A 5,677-nucleotide genomic window follows, 5' to 3' on the forward strand; every position below is an offset into this window, starting at 1 on the left:
AAGGAGGCAATTATCGGAGGGTGTTTATCCCAGCTACGGAACGAATTGCACGTAAATAATTAATGGAAAGATAAAATGAAGGTTTTTCCTTGGAGTACACATTCCATTGGGAATGTATGAAAACTAATCACAAAATTATTGAGTGGAACGATGTTTAGCTATCGTAGCGTACAACAAATATTTTGTCGTACGATGTCAGTTCATACCATCGACGTGTCTGTAGAAAAAATATTGTTATTTTGAAAAACTGAGCAAAAAAAGAACAAAAACAAAATTGATAAATATTCCTTTCTCTAAAAACCTCTGAAATACTGACTAAGCATACTTGAATGAGATTCTTTAAAAAATATTATTTTGTTGTAATTTTTTAATGTATTTAATTGATCATTTAAATGGAAATATTGCATATTGCATTGAAATATTGCATTGTGGCTTAACTTTAAGATATTCAATACATTTTTCAAAGCGGCTCCTCGTAACGTACAGAAGCAATTTCCGAAAGTTTTAAGAAAAGGGCAAAATTATGATAACGTTTATCGTGCATCTTCGTAAGCAAGCCAACCGTCTTGGCTAAGACTGCATTACTCTTAGATGGTCAAGTACGTACTTCCAATTGTGCCTTGAATGTAACGGTTCTGATATTTTAGCGAAATTTGAACGACTATGACAATATTTTGATCTTAGTCAGCTTCTTTTCATCAAAATGCTAAAATTTACGAGAAAAAATATTTCATGTATTGCTCTACAATATACATGTACAATAAAAGATTCTAAAAATTATTCTTTATCACTCGCTTTTACATAGACACATTTAAATACACAGGAAATTGGACCCTGTCCGAGTCTGGGTGGTCTTCCGCCTTAAGAGTAAGTACAGAGTACCTTCAATAAGCTTTCTCCTTCTGATTTATGATATTCAATAGATTCATGATTGCTCCTGATAGATCTCATTATCTTCTTTTCTTTTGTTGATGGCAGTTAAGCGTGAAGAGGTTCGAAAGAAAGACGTTAATAAATAAGGATGAATAGACCTAAGCTGCAAAATGTTTGACTAATTAAGTTTGAAGTTCACATAGTATCTGATCTACAGCTGAGAAAATTAAGACATCGATCAATATTTGTCCCATGGAGTCGTTGATCCTAAATTGTTTAGAAGGCTCTATTTGTAACACTAATTTGTCAGTATATGTGGAGACCGAATTACCTGAAAAAACATTTATAATGTCAATGCCAAAGTTTCTATAGACCTATGGAATGTTAATTTGGAATGTTCTGCTACCGAAGAATTAAAACGCATGCGCTGTTGCCAGATGTTCAAAACGCGCTATTGCAAGCGCAAATTTGTACCTTGGTATCATCATATATTTTGGTTCCTTTGATACGTGCACTGTCAATATTTCACAGTATCAGTAAGCATTTTGTAGGACCTAAGACACAGCCTCGACAAAAGCGGAGAAAGGGAGATTAATTGTCGTGTCCCTAGAGTCATATCTGTTGCACAAATGGGTTATAGCTAATGTCCATACAAGATGGGGTCTAGTACGCCAAATGGTAAATAAACTCTGCCCCTATAGATGTGATTGATCATCAGGGGTTACTACACGAAGGTTTGTCGATACTGCGTCGTGCAATGCCCATGAGCTGAATACAAACATTAAAATTTTGACCATAATTATCAATGACGTTTCGGAGTGTCATAAGTTTTATTCGCCCAGCTGTTTTATGTATATGAACATATCTGTGAATCCCAAGGTCACGCGTACGCCTAGCTAAAGTAGTTCCGGTTACAGTGAAAATGTAATTCGCACTTTCACATATTAAAATACCGGTTCATATCAGTACCCTCTAAACAAGCATATCATGTAAGATTATCTGTAAAATGTTCAATGATATAATCGGCAATCGAAGATAGCACTATCTAGTACTTTAACATATAGAAATGTACTCTCTCTCTTTACTGTAAAATGAATTTTTTAGGCCGCCAGGTTTCATGCATCCGGAGATAAAGAGGCATATCACTCCAATGTGAATCAATTACAATGTACATTCATCACATCTAAGACTGAGAAGCTGCAGCTAAATTACCTATTTGATACACAGGTACCAAAAGAACTGTTAATTACAGTTTCATTTCATTGTATCGGTCGGGCGGGCGGTATAAAATAAATGCAATATTGACGATCTTAGCACTTTGAGAAGGCCGCCATGGAGACCGGCTCGATCATCCGTATATAGTCGACTTATTACGGGCTGATTTTCGTTTAAAGTCCGAAAGACGTGAAGGCGGGCAAAGAAGGATATGAATGCCTGATGATCTGATCTGCCCTTGTTTAAAAAAAACATTTCCCCTTCCAACTATAATGTATTAATAGACCACCTTTCCAGTTTCCTTTATTCTGTGCCGAAAATGTAATAAGTAAATAAATAAATAAATAAATAAATAAATAAATAAAGGAGATACTACAGCACCATAGCCTGACAAAATGGCCTTGGGGAGGGGAGGGAGCAAAGGTTCATCTTTCTACAATCACTCATTTAATATTTGGAAACATGGTCAATTTATTTAATTGACCTACCTTACGCAATGTTTACTCAGTCTTTCGGTCACTGAAACTGCAATATTATTAATTAAACAACAGGACCTCAATTATAAGTCAATTTGCATGCAAAGCTGATCCACGCCTAATTGGCAACAACATCCACGAAGGCTCAACTTCATTAAAGGGACAAAGTCGGCCATTTTTCTTGAATTTTCTTTGATGCAAGATACTATTTATATTGTTTGACATGAAAGATACTGAATAAATGGGTTAATATGCATATATTCAACCTAGGTTTTAGACAAATTAAGTGAAACCTTGGCGAAAATGAATGAATGGCCATGACCATGAATTCGTTTTGCGATGGTTGTATGTATCGTGTCTAAAACCGAGGTCGAATATTGGCATGGTCACCATTCATTCAGAACCTTTCAACATCTCAAACAATATAAGTAGTATCTTGTATCAAACAAAATGCATGAAAAATGGCCGACTTTGTGCTTTTAAGATTGTATTGGCCTCGAAAGTTAAAGACTAAATATTTGCATAAACTTTCCTCAATGAAACTTATAAAGCACACATTTACAAATCAAGAATAAAAAATAGAAGTGCAAAGTTTTGAACTAGAGAAACAAATAATTTAGTATTGACAATGTTTTAAATTCATAAAGGCCGCCTTCTTAGTGTCAACTCTATGAGAAAAAATAAAATTTACAAAACACTGTGACAGAAAAATATTTTCTGTCCTAAAGAGCTTTAAAATGAGCCCTTAAGTCTTTAGACAAGAAAAGTATTGACAGTTCAAATTTGAGAGTCCGAACGTCTATCTGAGTCCCTATTTTGCAATGTATTACGATGTTTTTATCTGTAAGTCATTTACGGTACCAATACTAATTGTACTGTGCAAATTGTATCTCGTATGATAATTTAAATAGTTGTATTAATGTTCATGATTGGATGAATACTTTTTACCCTTAGGCTATATCTGTTATTACATTAGTAAAACCATACCTTTAAGTTATTTCTCTATCTATTTATGAGACAATGCTTCGACCATGCGAGACAGGAACACATTTGTGGACATTACCAGGACACACATAGACAAAGGAGAAGATTCATCTTGAAAAATGGTAAGTACAGGCTTCTCTTCCTTGAAACAACGCCTATAGTTGAAACTAATTCAACGCCTTTCTTTACAGAGAAAAAAGAGAAGTTCCATCTGAAAAATGTACATTTGCATTATATCAACATTACGTCTATTTTAGCCATAACATATCTCATGGTGTATCTTTTGAAAGAAGCCGGCGAACAAGGTATCGTATTCAAAGTATATATAAAAATCTTTATGTGAAAAAATGTATGGCACTCTCCCAAATTTGTAACACGACAAACCAACCCTCTTTTTTTCCAAACTATTATTTATTGCCTGTGAAGATACAACGGGGAGAAAAGCTAATATGTTGAAATTATTTTCTCTGCTATTCCATATGGTGGTTTTGGCCCTACTTGATGTCGGAATCCAACTTGAAATCAATGCATTCCATGTGTCATTATCAATATCATGGAGTTTGCATTTTGCTTCTATCTTCAATATGTCATCTTGTATACCCCTACATGGGCAGAGAGGGCGCAATTGAGTAGTAACGTATACGATGTTAACAGTCATCTGTCTTTATGACCATATTCACGCAGGTATGCACCAAACGCAGCAAGTGATGCGGTATTTGCGAAATGAGAGGTTTGGCATATGATGGATAGCCCAAGAAGTACGGAAAAACGACATTACACATTATCATACGATACCACAAAACGAATCATTTTCTATTCTTCTCATTCGTTATAACAGACTGATATTGGTGTTAGCGGTGGCTATCTTTCACTCACAGTGCTTATCTTATTAGCAGGTTATAGGTTGTATTCCTCCAACGTTGATCCCTATGAGTAAGTTTCCAACAATGGTTCCACACTCATTTGACCGTCGTGGATAGGTCTTATTCAGGCGAAACTCGGCCAATCCACCACGTCTATCAATGGCGTATGATTTGCGATAAGACACAGCAGGAAACACCAGATTGGACTTGTATGGAATCAGAGATGCGTTACTTAAAAGTTGAAATTTATCTACTACAAGAGAACTGAGTCTAATCAAGATTCAATCAACACAGTCATTATATAACTACCTGTCTACATTATGTGTAGTGGTAGTGCTTAGTGATTCATACAGAAGCGGTGACATATTTGTAAAAATAGCAGAAAAAATGACTTTTTGATTATGTGTACAAATATATAAACGGCGTAAAGAGACAAAAAGGCAATAATTTAGAAAACCTTTAAATTTAAACAGTAAAATAAGACATATTTCGCTCATGAGTGTGGATGTTTCCGTGGGCCACGGCAGCAGGGGCAAAACTGCATGAAGATATAGTTAAGCTGTTGACTCTTCGTTATGATAAATTTATGGGCAATCGAATGTATGATTTTTGACATTTACCCCGCGCCATGTTGGAACCGGCGTCACCGATAAGCATTGTCACGACTAGAGCACACTGCGCTCGCTATATGCACAATGAGACTGACGTTGACATTCACACCAAGCTATCATGGATTATATCTCATTTGCATCAACAGGAGTGCTGGTCATCAGGAATCTGAGCGGGAAAATGTCATCATGAAATTGTGACAATGTGAGACCTATGTTTATGCTATTACCGTATTACATGAATTACATGCTGGCTGATTTTCAGGAGAGGGAGACTTATTGAATATCCATACAGTCACTAAAATGAACATTTTTTGTGTAATCTACTTGAAATTTACTCTATCACACATAACTTTTGAATTTGAAACGTTTATAGGCGATACCTGCAGTATTTTCATGGCAGTCAATTAATCCAAATCTTAGTCATATGAAAGGATGTGATTTCTTCTCACAAATGAGATATATCCATTTACGCAAAGAAGAGGAACTACAAATATGGTTATTCGATCATCTTACTTGACTAGCTTGAAATATTCTAGTTAGTCTATTTTGCTCTAAAAGCTAGTAAGAAATAAGATAGGTTTCCAAAAGATCAAAATATGAAACATTTGGGCATCGACAAGTGGGCAAAATGTAGGCAAAGGTACACAGTAAAAGA

Source organism: Ptychodera flava, chromosome 11 (genome assembly GCF_041260155.1).
Source record: "Ptychodera flava strain L36383 chromosome 11, AS_Pfla_20210202, whole genome shotgun sequence".
Taxonomy (NCBI): domain Eukaryota; kingdom Metazoa; phylum Hemichordata; class Enteropneusta; family Ptychoderidae; genus Ptychodera; species Ptychodera flava.